The following is a 16,673-nucleotide window of genomic DNA, read 5'->3' as shown; positions in this document are numbered from 1 at the left end:
TACAAATTTTGTACAATTTCTAATTAGAGAAAATAAGTCTCATGCTTCCTAGCCTCTCTGGATATAAAGGAAGATATTTTATTTCTTCTAAGATGAAGGAGTTAGATGTAATAATCGATCATCAGATATGAGTACTCAACATATGTTAGACATGTGACTAGCCCTGAAAGATGACTAAGCTTTCTATGGTGTGGACATCTGCTGGTAAATTATTCTCCCATCTTTCAGTAATAGGACACGGCTTTTAATTTTTTTTATGAAGACTTTATGTTTTTGAAACAGTTTTGGTTTACAGCAAAATTGAGAGGAAGGTACAAAGATTTCCCATAACCCACGCATCCTACATTCTTACTGTTGTACATTATATAGGTTTGGTCAAATGTAAAATGACACGTATCTATAAGTATAATACAGAATATTTTCACCCCCCTAAAATCCACTTATGGATGTAATGCACAGCATGGTAACTATAGTTAATAATACTGCATTGCACATTACAAAGTTACCAAGAGAGTAAATCTAACAAGAAAAATATTGTTACTATGTGTGGTGATGGATATCAAGTAGACTTCACAGTATATACTGATATTGAGTCATCATATTGTACACCTGAAACTAATACAATATTATATGTCAATTATATTTCAATAATTTTTAAATGGTAATTATGTAAAGTGATGGATACTATGTGGGATGATGAATAACGAGCTTGATTATGGTGATTATTTCACAATGAATATATATATCAAAATATCAAGTTATACACCTTAAATATATATAATTTTTATTTATCAATTATACTTCAGTAAAGCAAAGGGGGAAAAAACCCTGCTTCATTATTTATATGGCAATGCAATGGGCAAAAAATAGCCAAGACAATCTTGAATATGAACATACATCATGCTAGTGTTTTTTAGTTTAAGGAATACAGAAATGGAGCAATACAGGAGAGAGGAAATAAACAGAGAAAACAGACTACAGCATTCACGTAATTTATAATAAAGATGAAAATGTTTTGTAGCAAGGTAAGGATGGACTTTTCAGAAATAGGTGCTTTTCCACATAAAGACAATCATTGATCCTGATTGATCATCCTTACACCACTTCATACAACATAAAAATTCCAGATGTGTTATAGATTTAAACATAAAGGATAAAAATAATAATCTAAATACAAAATAAAAATATGGAGCTTTTAGATAATTATGTTAATATACTTAGAGTAGGTTAACAGTTTATTAAATAGGATAATCAAAAAAATAGGATAATCTCTCTACATTAGAGAAAAATAGGTTACTTTATCAGACTGCATCAGAATTCAGGAGCTCTCTTTATTTAAGGACCCCATTAAGACTATGAAAGGCCAAAAGACAGAGGAGAGAAGATATTTGCAAAAACAGTTTATAGCCACTATTTTATAAGAATCGACAAGAATCAACACATCTGTAAAAGAAAAGACAATTCAGAAGAAATAGAGACCAAAGACTTTAAGTAAATCATAAACACAAAATCTGGCATATAATAAATTACCCTTTTCACACATTTACGGATTTTTTTTCTAACAAGTGTTTTGGACTCTTACATTCTTATCTGACCTAAAATGTAATTATTTTTATACTGTGTGCAGTTTAATTATACTAAAGCATTATTATTTTCTCTTGGCTTCTTCTTTTCCAAGTTTAGCATTGTTTATGCTATCTTGTTAAAGTGAGCTGTGGAGTTTTCCTCAGTATGTTTTGGAATAGAATGAGTAAACATGGAATTTTTTGTTCCATGAACATTTGTTAAACTTGCTAAATGAAGCCACCAAGGTTTGAATTTCTTCTTAGAATATATTGCCTATGTACAAGATTTTCTATTTTCTTCTTGTACGAGTTCTCAAAGTACAATTTTTGACCTGAGTTGTCCCTAAATTTTCTCACTATTCTTTAAAGTTTTCAGTTTATATAATTAGTAATTCTTTCTCACTTCTGGGGCATGTATGTGTGTGGGTACACACCCTCTCTTCTCTACTCTTTTTTCGCACTCAGTCTTGCCAGAGATTTGTCAATTGTATTAGTCTTTCAAAAATCTAACTTTAATTTTATTGATTCTCTCCTCTCCATTTTATATTTATTTTATATTTAAATTGAACTCTGTCTCATTTTATTTCTCCCTTTTTTTATTCATTTAATGAGTTACCTCATTAATTTTCATCATTTTTTTCTTTTAAGGCATAATCTTTTAAGGCTCTGCATAACCTTCTCAGCATCACTTTAGTTCTCTCCCAAGTGTTTTGATATGCAGTATTTTAATCACCATAGTTAGTTATAAATGCTTTCTAATTCTTACTATGATATCTATTTCTACCCAGACATTATTTTGTGGAAGGCTTATTAATTTTCAAACCCATGTTGATTATGTAATTACGTGGAATCCTTTCATTTATAGCTTAGTGTATTAATAATCAGAACACAGACTGGTGTCACAGATTCTTGAAGTCCTTATATGCAGTCAATTTTATCAATATCCTTGTATTTAAAAAGATTAAATTCTGCAGTTTCTGGATTCATTGTTCTATATAGAAATGTTAGGTGGATTTAAAAAAAGAAAAGATTTATTTATTTATTTGAAAGAGAGAGCACGAGGGAGAGGGAGAGAGAGAATCTCAAGCACACTCCACGCTGAGCATGGAGCCCAATGTGGGGCTTCATCTTAGGACCATGAGATCATGACCATGAGATCATGACCTGAGTGGAAACCAAGAGTTGGAGGCTCAACTGAGTTTGCCACCCAGGCACCCCAAATATTAGGTTGATTTTTAAAATGTGTTTAAGTCTTCTATAACTCTTATTTAACCTTAGTCAACCTGTCCTATCAATTGCTAAGAAAAGTATGTTAAAGTGAAATGCCTGGTATTTCTGACTTTTGCTTTCTACATTTGAGGGTAAACTGTTACGTGAATGATCTCTTAGAACATTTATGTAATCATGGTAATTGGACCTTTTTGTCATAAGAATGAGCAATTTTTTAAACTAGTAATTACGTTTGCCTTACATCCTATTTGTCTTGTCAATATAGCTCTATCAGCTTTTCTGGTTTGAATTTGCTTAGTAGTACCTTTTCATCTTCTACTATGAATCATTTGGTACTTTATTATCTAGTTGTGTCTCTTATAAACAGCATGGTTTGGATTATATTCATAATCCGTGATGACAATTTTTTTTTCTGAAGTATTTAATCAGTTTTAGTTATAAAAATTAAAGCTTACATTCCATCTATTTTATGTTTTTTTTTCTTTTAGATTTTAGCTTCCATTTGAATTTATTATTTATTCTTTCTGTTTATATCCCTTTATTAGTTTGTTAAGTTATACTTTTTGTCTCTACCCTGTATTATGTGCCCTGGCCATTACAAAATACACACTTGATCAATCAATCTCTAAGTCTAATCAATATATTTTACCTTGTCCTGGAAAAATTAAAGATTTTAGAACATTTTTAACTTCATTCTTCCCCATCAGCAATTGCATGCTAATATGTGTGCATTTTAATTCTTTCCTTTTTCATATAGATTCCACAATCCACTAATATAGTTTTATGCAATTAATATACATTTAGTGTTCCCTATTTATATTTAACACACTGTGTGATTTCCCTTATTCCTCTTACTCAAGTCCCCCCATTAGCACAACATTTAGAATTTTCTTTAGAGAGTATCTGTGGGTGGCATGCCACAGTGATTTCCGTCAGAAAATGTCTTTATATCACTTTCATTTTGAAAGACACCTTCACTGGTTATAATGATCTAGGCTGACAGTTATTGCTCTCAGCACATGGGCACTGTCATATTTCTGTCTTCTCACACCCATTGTGACAGAAGAGAAGTCATCTGTCAAACTGTTACCCCTTCTTAGGTAAACTTTTAGTTCTGGCAGCTTGTAAAATCTGTCTTATTTTTAGTGTTCTTCATTATTACCACAATGTAAATTTCATCTTATTTATCCTGCTTGTTTATTCTTGTCAGTCTGTGGGCTTCTTGGATCTTTCATAAATCCTTTAGTGTCTCTCATCAGTTCTATGTAGTTCAGAGTTTTACCTATTTAATATTTTTTTTGATATACAATCCCATTCCTTTGGAAATGTAATCAGTGAAAATAATTGCTCTGGGTTGGTAGCCCACAAAATTCGTAGAAATACAAGCCTTCACCACTTTTTATTTAACACTATTATTATTTGATTGTATTTTAGAGAAACCTATTAGAATCTAAGGAGCTTGAGGAAAGAGACAACTTATTTTTTGTTCTTGCTTGTGTTTCTTGTAGTACTTACCATAATAAAAAGATAATATTTGGTGATTATTTGTAACAATTCATTCCTTATTTTTTTCTAAATATAAATGAAACTGGAAACCAGTAGTAAAACAGATCAGTTAGCTATATCAGTGATTTATGTGTTGTTGAAACAGGGCTTTGAAGCATTGTGATGCATTTTCCCTGTTAAGACATTTTCCCTGTTGATAATTACTGTGAAACGTTACCGTCTAGAGATATTATAATACAAGTGCTGTAAAATATTTGAAGGCCATAGCCTTAGGTATAGATGAACAAAGTGGGACAGCCACTGGAGATAAACATCTCTCTTTCTAACCTACAATGTGTCTTAACTACTGTGGACATTTCAAGTAAATGAAATTGTAGAATTAGGAAAAGGTGAAAAAAATCCTTAAAGATGAGAACTCCCTCACTTGGAATTTTTGTACAATAATATACTATATGAATGGACAATATGCTTTATTTAACATTTCTCTATATCAGAGTATTTATAAATATATTAAAATAAAAATTTTGTTCAACTATGACATTTGCAAAGATATACTGAATTAATCAATATCCCAATTTTCTCAACCTTTCTGCGTGCATTGGTTAAAAACAAGGGATGTAACAATTCTCAGCCTTGGCTTCATGTTAGAATAACTGGGGAAGTTTTTAAAAATTGCACCTCCTCAGTTGTTTGCTAGAATAATTAGTCGGAATCTCTGGGGATGTGACTCAGACTACAGTGTTTTTTGTAAGCTCTCTAGGTGATTTCATTGTGTAGCTAAGGTTCAGGAGCACTGCACACCAAGATTAATGGTTGAAATTAATAGACCTTGGGTAAAACTTGGTGAAGCATTATTGTACTCTTCCTAAAAAGTTAGAATGTGAGATTCTAAGAAATGAAAAATCATTTTACATGTATGATTTTTTTTCTTTCAATAAAACTGAAGCCTCCTAATCAAGCTTTAAGCTAGTTATTCATCATCCAAATTGTTTAATGACCTATGTGATATGTGTCATGTCTTTGGAATAAATTCAAATATTGAGTGTTTTGCTGTTACAGAAGTTCTATTCTCTTATTTTTAATTATGTAAACAAGGCATTTCTGTAGCTTCAAAAAATCAAACTGATGTTAGAGTTTGTCCACTTTTAGTATGACATAATATTCATCTAGGTATACATCATTAAAGAGGTATCTTAAGTAAAATCTAACATTTTTACATTAATATTTTTTTCATAATGTGTACTTTTTAAGTGTGCTAACTAAATGCATAAAGTGCTTTTGAATATTGGGCCTTTTAATTATAGGCATTATATCTATAATACATTATAGATAATATATTATAATATCATGTTAAAATAATATTACATATGATTTATATATACATATAAGTTATACATACATATACATGGGTCTGTCAATGTACATATTTTTGTTGCCTAGTATATTAGATAATTTTTAAAAGCTTTCAAACATAGGAATGTGTTAAATTAGCATATCTGTGAGAGAGGTAGAAGAAAAACTACAAGATTAAGGAGGAAAAAATGCACTACATAAAGAAATTCTTCAAATTCTTTTGTTTTCAATAGTAAGTTTGAGTTTCAAATCTCTATGGAATTGAAATTCATTTAGCTGTGTTTAATGTAGTGACTTCATAATTCTATTGTGAAATATATATAGTATTTCACAAATTAAAGTATCCTGTTTGATGAAATAATTTAGGTATTCATTGATCTACAGAAGGGACACAGGTTTCCAAAGTTATTTTAGTAATGTTTCAATCAAAAGTTGTAAGACTGTTGCTCCCCTTCACATTTCTTTAATTTCACTAATTTTAATTTTTAGCATTTTGTTAAATAAACTTTAGAGAGATAGTTTATTTCCCCCAGGATTATTAGAATTTTTATCAGAATTCTACTAATCTTAAACTTAGCTTAAAATACCAGATATATTTTTGTTATTAATGCTTTCTTCCCAGTAATATACTATTAACTTATATTTGTTGATATTTTGGGGCCTACTAATGTTTATGTAATTTTCTTAATCTAATTGCTATGTATATTTTAATGTTTATTTCTAAGTAGTTTGACTTTACCATTTATTATATTGGAGAATTTTTTTTCTTGGTCTTCTCAGTTTATTTCCTGATATAGAAAATCTATGGCATTTTATATATGCATTTTAAGAAATTTTCCCACATGTGGATCTTTTTATGATTTAGTATTTTTGTGTTGATTCTGTTAGGTTGTCTAGTCTAAGAAAACCTATATGATAGCAAGATACTGATAATTCACCTTTTAAAAGTATATATATTGTTTGTTATAATTTTACTGCATCAGCTAGAGATTTTAAGCTAAGTAAATGATTATTAAAGTTGTATCTTGCTACTAACAGAAACAGCTCTGATTTCCTTTTATATTTTTATCAAATACTTTGTAATTGAGAATAAAGGCACAGTTGTGTTACAATCATTGTGAGCAATAGATAATTTTTTTTTATTAAGGTATCCTTATTTTTCCTCAGTCTGTAATATATTTTCTAATAGTGTTTGAGGTCTTCATTTTTAGAGTCCTGCTTGTTCTGAATGAATAGTTACCTGTCACATGCCTTACTAATACTCTGTTTAAAATCATGGCATCTAAACTTAAAACTAAGTTGTTCTGAGCGTATTCTTGCAACTGTATTGTCTGATTTTAGTTTCAGCTAATAAAATAAGATGGCAAGGGTGCCTTCGTGGCTCAGTTGGTTAAGTATCTGCCTTCAGCTCAGATCCAGGGCCCTGGGATCTGTCTGGCATAAGGCTCCCTGCTCAGCGGGGAGTCTGCCTCTCCCTCTCCCTCTGCTGCCCCTACCCCCCACCTGTGCTCTCTCTCAAATAAGTAAATAAAATCTTTAAAAAAATGAGGTGGAAAATCAAGCATTTTTCCCCCTTAAATTCTGAAGAAGTTTATATGCTCTGGTGCTATATATATATAAATGATATACTATATCACTTTCTCCATGCTTTGAAAGAAATAATGTATAAAAACAGCATATGTTGATCCTCTTTAGGGAACAAATAGTTTAATAGCCTTTCTAATGCCCATTCCGACATTGTACTTTTATTAATGTGTATAAATTTTTTCAAAGGCAGTGTTTTTGGACATTATTTTTTCCATCTTATCTAATTCATTCCATTTTTGCTTAAAAATATAGTACTTTCTATCTTTGGACTTACTTTGGATTTTTATAATGCATCTATATTTATATTTGGTAGATTTTTATATTTGCTCTACATATTTTTGTTAATTAGAAAAATTATGCTGTTAGAGGCGCCTGGGTGGCTCAGTCGTTAAGCGTCTGCCTTCGGCTCAGGTCATGATCCCAGGGCCCTGGGATCGAGCCCCGCATCGGGCTCCCTGCTCAGCGGGAAGGCTGCTTCTCTCTCTCCCACTCCCCCTGCTTGTGTTCCCTCTCTCGCTGTGTCTCTGTCAAATAAATAAATAAATAAAATCTTTAAAAAATAATTAAAGAATCTCCCCATGACTGTGAATCTCCCCGTGACTCAAGACTTGGCTGCATTCTATCATATTTTATTTTTTACTTAATTTCTTTTTTTTAAAGATTTTATTTATATATTTAATTGACAGAGAGAGAGAGAGAGACAGTGAGAGAGGGAACACAAGCAGAGGGAGTGGGAGAGGGAGAAGCAGGTTTCCCCGCAGAGCAGGGAGCCCAATGCAGGGCTCGATCCCAGGACCCTGGGACCATGACCTGAGCCGAAGGCAGACTCTTAATGACTGAGCCACCCAGGCCCCCCTTAATTTCTAAATTAAATCAGAAATGGAAATAATAATGGGATTCATTTTGTGATGAAATTAGAAGCAGCTCTGGAAATCTGAGTATCTCTTCCTCTGGCATGAAAGATGTAGTGGTTGTGTGATAAGAAGACCCACACATTTGAGTTGAGCAATTGAAATTATTAATCGTCTTTTCTTTTTTGCCATGTACATCTGTAATACTGACTTGATATTTCATGTTAGCCCTTCAACATCTTCATTTATGCCCCTTCTCTTTCACTTTTATTTCTTAATGTCAAAATAAGGAGCTAATGATGCTAATAATTGAAAGTTAAAATTTAAAGTTACTTTTCTATTGAATTTCTTTAAGTTTTCATAGGAAGTTTAAGGAAACTAATATTTATTATCTGCTATCTCATTTCAAATTCACGGCAACCCTACTGAGTTTTATGTTAATTTTCTCATTTTGTTTTCATAATAAAAAAATAGCCATTTTATTCCCATTTTACAGAAGAGTAATTAGGCATATAAGAAATAAGGAAGAAGTGCAGTCTAAATCCACAAGTGCCTAACTTTAAAAGCTAAGCCACTCAATTTGATAGGCAGTGGTAATAGAGAGTGGGGACCCCAGAAAGCCTGGAGCAGCCCCATCCCTGCCACCTGCCTAGTTTCTACTACACCCTGGAAAAGCTGTAGCTACCACAGGCGGCCCCAGTGACCATCAAGGCAACCATAAGCAGCCAGGCTGAGACCCAGCAGCAGCCCGTAGCAGATGCAGACACCAAACCTGGCACCACAGTGAACAGCAGTCCAGGGGACCACACACAGGCAGTGCCTGCAGGTGGGGACAAGAAGATCATTGCAACTAAGGTTTTGGGGACAGTAAAATGGCTCAGTGTAAAAAACAAATATGGTTTCATCAATAAATATACCAAGGGAGATGCATTTGTACACCAGGCTATCATAAAGAATAACCCCAGAAGTGTAGGAGATGGGGAGACTGGAGTTTGATGTTGTTGAAGGAGAAAAGGGTGCAGAGGCAGCAAATGTTACTGATCCTGGTGGAGTTCCAGTTTAAGGCAATAAACATGTAGCAGACTGTCACCATTATAGACATTATCCATATCCACATTCCAGGGGTCCTCCATGCAATTGCCATTAGGATAACCAGAATAGTGATCATGGGGAAAATAATGCAGGAACAGAGAGTACTCTTGAAGGCCAGGCCCAACAGTGCCTATCCTACCTCAGGTAATGGTTGCCACCTTTCTACCTGCAGAGACCCCATGGGTGTTGACTATAGTATTCCAACCCTAATGTACAGGGAGAGGTGATGGAGGGAGCTGACAACCAGGGTGCAGGAGAACAAGGTAGACCAGTGAGACAGAATATGTATGGGGGTTATAGACCCGATTCTGCAGGGGTCCTCATTGCTAAGATAGCCGAGGAAGGACAGCAATGAAGAAGATACGGAAAATCAAGGGGATGAGACCCAATGTCAGCAGCCACTTCAAAGTCAGTACCTCGGCAACTTCAATTACCTGCACAGGCACTCAGAAAACCCTAAACCATAAAAGATGTCAAAGAGACCAAAGCAGTGCATTTACCAGCTGATAATGTGTCCACTCCCAAAGCAGGAAGTGGGGTGGGGGTGGGGGGTTGAGTAAATGCTGGCTTACCATTACTATCTCTATCATCATCCAGCTTAGGGTGTAGTCATCCAACAAAAGAGAAATGAATGTGAAATTCCAGCAGTAAGAAATGAACTATTGATGGGAACTGTAAACTGTGAGTGCTTGCTTTTTGCCCACTGACCAGATAACTAGGACTATCTGCATTATCTATGCAGCATGGTTGTTTTTCAATTATTCTACCTAAATATGTCTCTTCTTGGTAATGGCAAATATGTTGTATTTATTTGTTTTTTTAAGCCTGTTTTTTTTCTCAACACACCCTTAAACTTTTTAAAATTGTTTCATATCTGGTCAAATTGAGATTTTTAAGAACTTAATTTTTAATTTGTAATAAAAATTAACAACTTATGAAAATAGATCTACCCTAAGACCCAGCAATTGCACTACTGGGTATTTACTCCAAAGATACAAATGTAGTGATCTGAAGGGGCACGTGCACCCCAATGTTTATAGCAGCAATGTCCACAATAACCAAACTATGGAAAGAGCCTAGATGTCCATCAACAGATGAATGGATAAGGAAGATGTGGTGTATATATACAATGGAATATTATGCAGCCATCAAAAAAACCTGAAATCTTGCCATTTGCAATGATGTGGATGGAACTGTAGGGTATTATGCTAAGTGAAATAAGTCAATCAGAGAAAAGCAATTATCATATGATCTCACTGATATGTGGAATTTGAGAAACAAGGCAGAGGATCATAGGGGAATGGAGGGAAAAATGAATCAAGATGAAACCAGAGAGGGAGACAAACCATAAGAGACTCTTAATTTCAGGAAACAAACTGAGAGTTGCTGGAGTGGGGGGTGGGGTGGGAGGGATGGAGTGGCTGGGTGATGGACATTGGGGAGGGTATGTGCTATGGTGAGCGCTGTTAAGGGCGATTGATGTGACTGTCTGTGATTGATGAATCACAGGCCTGTACCCTTGAAACAAATAATATATGTTAGTAAAAAAAAGAAAAAAGAAAGAAAAAAATTAGCAACTATTTTTTTTAAAAGTGAACAAACTTGGGCATCTGGGTGGCTCAGTTGGTTAAGCAACTGCCTTCGGCTCAGGTCATGATCCTGGAGTCCCGGGATCGAGTCCCACATCGGGCTCCCTGCTCAGCAGGGAGTCTGCTTCTCCCTCTAACCCTCCTCCCTCTCATGCTCTCTGTCTCTCATTCTCTCTCTTGCAAATAAATAAAATCTTAAAAATTTTTTTTTTAAAAAGTGAACAAACTTTAATGAAGGTCTTAAATAATTGTTAAAAGCTAAGCCATTCATAGTAATAGCATCCAACAAGATAGACAAACATTTAAACTGAAGAAAACTCAGGAAAAGAAGCAACTTCTCAATAATTAGCTAAATTTTGAGCTTTAACCAAGAGATAAAAAGTCAAGTAGGGGAATGATGAAGGACCACAATCAAGACTAAGCAATGTTTCTAAAATCACAAACCTTCAATTATAAGTAGGACCGATTATGGTCATTACTGAAGATTAGGAAAGTATTGATTGATCAGTGACTCATAGTTCAACTTAGAATTTTATAAGAGAGGATTCTAGAAACAGTCTGCTTCTCTCTTGAAATTCTGTTTAAAAAAATGTTAACTAATCTAAACAGAGAAGAGCTGCAGACATGATACAACTAGGAAACTGACTTGACTTGGCGACCAAGAAATTTTCCAACATTTAGTAAGTTGAAACATTCTAGGATATATGAAAATCCTGGCAATGATGCCTGAATCCTCTGGCTTTGGAATGTTTATTCTGAGCTATCTTGTTATCTGGAAGAATGAAAAACAGGCCATAAACCCATTCAACATAATTTATTGACAGCAAAGCCTACTTACGCATCTATTTTGATAAACAGATGAAATGGCAACTTGCAGCATATGGGCCTTTTGAAACTCTCTCCATCCTAAAAAATAAAGGGAAATACATGTGGCAAAACACTTGGAAAATAAGCAAACCTCAGACATTTATCATGAGATGTTTGATGAACCCAAACACAGCTGTGTACACTTCTACCAATTGAATATGGCATTTTTCCTCAAAAACAGCAAACACCTCTTCACATTACCAGCCTAGTTATGACACCATCCCCATTAATAGTTTTGTTCATGCATAGCATATTTCTAAATGAGAAAAGCTTGCTCTTAGCCCATGCACAAGCTAAACTGAAGTGAGGAAAATACTATTTCTAGAAAATGTAATATCCTGAGAAAGCCCTAAGAGTTATTACAAAACAACCCATTTTGATTTGAATGAGATATAATGAGCAGCCTGTGAGCAAATGAATGGAAAGCTGACTGGCATGACAGGTTAAGATAAAAATAATAGATTATTTCAGAGATTTCACCTTCTAAATTAATATAAAAACTTATTGGTTGAAATAATTTAAATTATTTTCAAAAATTTTTTGCACAGTGTGGGTAAATACCATCTGAAAATGGGAAAAAAAAGAACAACTTTGTACTTGAAACAGTCTCTCTGAAAATAAAACATTGTTTATGTGTGACCCTCAAAAGATAGCAACAATGTCAGCATAGTAACTCAACAATGAAACCACATACTAAAAACAAGACAAAAACAACAGCAAACAGCATTGCTGACAGTACAGACATTCCATGATATTCATAGATTTTTTTCTTATGTGTACAGCAGTTATATATATATAATTAGTTTCATATGTGTTGGTTTCTTCCTAACTAAATAATAGTCTCCATGAGAGTTGAGATCAATTATTGAAAAAAACATACATATCAGAGTCTTAGGAACCTGGGCAATATCAAATGTATAACAGATGTTTAATTATAGAACTAACAGAAAAGGAGGGAGAGAATAGGGCAGAACAAAATTTTTTTGAAGAAATAATGGTTCCCAAATTTGATGAAATACAAAAAATAGATAGATGTAAGCAGTTCAGCAAATAAAAGCAGAACAAATACAAACAAAATACTCTACCACAATACATTAAAGCTGCTGACAACAAAGATGAAGAGAAAATCTTGAAAGCAGCCAAGATAAAATAACAAATTTCATGTAGGGGAAAAATGATTCAGATAACCACTGATTCCTCATCTGAAACTGAAATATAGAAGATAGTGGATTCATTATGTGCACTGAGAACAATTTAAATGTCAAATCAAAATCTGAAATCCAGTTTAAATATCCTTTGAGAATTAAGGCAAAATACATTTTCAGAAAAAAGAAAACCAAGAGAATTTGTAGTTAACAGACGCACACTACAATAAATTCTAAGGAAAATTCTTCCAAGAGAAGAAATAGGATAACTCAGATTTCAGGAAAGAATGAAGAACACTAAAATTAATAATTATCTTGGTAAATATAAAATACTTCCCCTCTAAATATCCTTTTTATTATATAAATGCAAATTTTATGAAGGCATTTGCCAGTGAAGATTTTACATATATATAATTATATATGTATAATTATATATATAAATACATACTACATATATTTATCATATATATATGGGAAAATATTTCTACTTGAATATTATATGATTGGTTAATAGAAGTATTAAGAAATATACAAGATTACTTTTGGATCTAATAATTGAATTTAGTAAGGTGACAGTATTCAAGGTTAATATTATTAAAAACTGTATTTCAGATACTGATAGCAAACAATAGGAAATAATAAAAATAAATTCCATTAACAATAGTGTTAAAAATATAAAACAGGAATATATTTACCAAAAGTTGTCCATGACTTCTACACTGAATATTATAAAATATTGATAAAGTAAATTAGAAAAGACTAAATATATAGGAAAAGAAGTCATACTCATAGAATGGTATACTCAATACTGTTAAGATCCTAAATGTCCCAATTAATTTATAGATTCAATGCAATCACAATTATAATTGAAATAGTCTTTTATTTCATAGAAACTTACAAGCTGAAACCAAAATTTTAATGGAAATATAAAGGACATAAAACATCCAGCATAATCTAGGGCGTTGTGAGAAAATACTAAAAAAACAAATAGCATGCAATTTTTAAATAAACGTATAAATAGCATACTAAGTTGCATGCATGAATCTCAAAAAATACTACTTATATTATGAAAAAATATTTTTTCAAAATACATAATGTGTGATTTCAGTAATATGAAATTCTGGAAGAGGGAAAAAAATTCTATGGGAAAAAGGAAGAGGACAAAATGATTGCCTCTCAGGGATGGGAGCAGAAAGTAACTGACAGGGTGCATAGGGAAATTTCTGAACAATGATAAAGTTTTGTAATTAGCTAGTGTTTGAGGTTAAACAGGTGCATACATCTTTCTAGACTCATTGAATGTACACTTGTGAATTGTACATTCACTGTATGTAGATTTTGCATTAAAAGTAAAATACAGGGTGCCTGGGTGGCTCCGTTGGTTAAGCGACTGCCTTCAGCTCAGGTTATGATCCTGGAGCCCCAGGATCCAGTCCTGCATTGGGCTCCCTGCTCAGCAGGGAGTCTGCTTCTCCCTCTGTCCCTCCCTCTCTTGTGCTCTGTCTCTCTCAAACAAATAAATAAAATCCTTAAAAAAATAAATAAAAGTAAAATACAGATATTGAACTCTAGTTAATGGCATGTATGTTTGGTATTTAGCAAAAATTTACTTTGAAATGTATAGAAAATAACAGATTAATGGCTGTGTAGAGGAATGGATATATGATAGAGCAAGTGTAGTAAAATATTAATCTCGGTGATATGTTTATCAGTGTTCTCTGTAAAATTCTTTCAAATTTTTAGGATGGTAATTGTAGTCAAAAGTTGGGAAAAACAAAAATTGTTTTTTGGAATTATATGTTTTGTTTTGCTTTTGAAGTCTCTTCCTCCCACAAAATAACACCAACTCCACAGCAATCATGCTCATCATTCAGAAAGCATGGGAATATAAATGTGAAGATAATGGCAACAAATCACCAGCTCAGTAGTCTTTAGAAATGTAATTAGTGAAACACCCCTATTCTTAACATAAATTTAGCTAAGTGATCTTGCAATTTCCTCCCATGTTCCACACCTTTGGTCCACATCTAAGAATTATCTCTGAGTTTCCTGTCAGCTCAATTATTTTAGGATGAAGACTCAGTCTATATTCTCATAATCAAAGACCATATTAAAACATATGGTGGATGTGATATCTAGTTGAAATTGCACGGGCTTTGGAGTTTTGTAGACTAGGATTGAAATCCCAGTTTAACCTCTTATTAACTGTAATATAATAAACAGAGAAGTTAATGAAGTTATCTATACCAATTGTGTTATGATTGCATGAGATAATGCATTAAAGCACCTGACACATATTAGGCTCTCAGTAAATGGTAGCTTTTTACATTTTTTATGCAAGAAAGAATATTTCCTCAGATCTTCACAGATCATCTAGAGTTGTAGAGTAACAAGTGAAAATATCTTTATTTTACACTGTTGTCTAGATTAAAAACAAAACAAAGCAAAACAAGTAATGGCACCATTTAGGTAAAAACATTCGCTATTCAATAATAAGAACCTCAGACATTAATAGCCTCTTAGAAGCAAAATGACGAGTAGGATGTAATCTGTGTTACAGTACCATTTCTTTTTTTTTTTCTAAGATTTATTTATTTATATTAGAGAGAGAGAGAACAGGAACTGGGGGGAGGGAGAGAGAGTCTCAAGCAGACTCTGCACTGAGAACAGAGCCAACACAGGGCTTGATCTCAAGACCCTGAGATTATGACCTGAGCCCAAACAAAGAGTCAGGCGCTTAACCAACTGTGCCACCCAGGAGCCCCTATGGTACCATTTCTTTCTTTTTTTTTTTTTAAGATTTTATTTATTTATTTGACAGAGAGACACAGCCAGAGAGGGAACACAAGCAGGAGGAGTGGGAGAGGGAGAAGCAGGCTTCCCATGAGCAGGGAGCCCGATGCGGGGCTCGATCCCAGGACCCTGGGATCAGGACCTGAGCTGAAGGCGGGTGCTTAACGACTGAGCCACCCAGGTGCCCCCGCTATGGTACCATTTCTAATAAATAATTCTAATACAACTTTAGAACAAGATATTTGAATAAAATAACTAATCTATTAGACAAATAACATAATTGTAAAAAGTCAGAGTTATGTGTATATAAACAGAACAGAAAATGTCAGGATAGTATCATACCTAGGGCATTCAACTGCACTAACTAAAAAGATCTAGTACTATCTCTCTCACAAATATTGTAGAATAGCTTTGTATAAGTCATGGGAAGGTCCTAATCTCAGGTTTTTATTTATTTTTTACTTTTTTAATTTTATTTTCTTAAAATATTTTATTTATTTATTTTTTTGAGAGAGAGAGAGAGCGTGTGAGAGTGCACAAGCTGGGGGGGTGGAGGGGAGAGGCAGGGAGAAGCAGACTCCCAGCTGAGCAGGGAGTCCAACCCAAGGCTTGATCCAAGGATCCTGGGATCATGACCTGAGTGGAAGGCAGATGCTTAACTAACTGAGCCAAGCAGGTGCCTCTCAGGTTTTTATTTGAAAAATAGGAGGAGAAGAATATATATTGTTTAAAAATTTTCTCTTAGTCTTTCCATTAAGAGAGTCCCCTAAATCCAATGCAATGAGCTACACAGGATAAATAATACAGTGGTTTCCTCAAAGTGGTCCTCAAACCGTCTAACATCAGAATCTCTTGAAATTTTAACAAGACTTACCTACCTTAAAAACCCATTTGATACAATGAAACTGGAGGAGAAAAGAATTAAGTTTCCACATTTGGAAAATAATCCCCCTCCTAAGAGTGGTTTCCAACATTGGTTAAATTTTAGTATCACATGGGAGTTTAACAAATAATGATATTTGGGTCACATTTCAGAGGTTCTGATATAATGGATTTGTGGTGCTGAGTACTGAGATTGTTAAAATCTCCCCAGGT

The 16,673-nt window shown here is 33.6% G+C and overlaps 1 pseudogene; it reads left to right on the top strand.

The window, feature by feature from the left end:
* The window catches only part of LOC102725553 (Y-box-binding protein 1 pseudogene), a 28,007-nt pseudogene extending 18,267 nt beyond the window's left edge, over positions 1–9,740 (top strand).
* The last annotated feature ends 6,933 nt before the right edge of the window (positions 9,741–16,673 follow it).

Source organism: Leptonychotes weddellii, chromosome 10 (assembly GCF_054177405.1).
Source record: "Leptonychotes weddellii isolate Sample4059 chromosome 10, ASM5417740v2, whole genome shotgun sequence".
Taxonomy (NCBI): Eukaryota; Metazoa; Chordata; class Mammalia; order Carnivora; family Phocidae; genus Leptonychotes; species Leptonychotes weddellii.
Note: the sequence above shows the minus strand (reverse complement) of the source record. Positions and strands in the feature narration are given on the sequence as shown.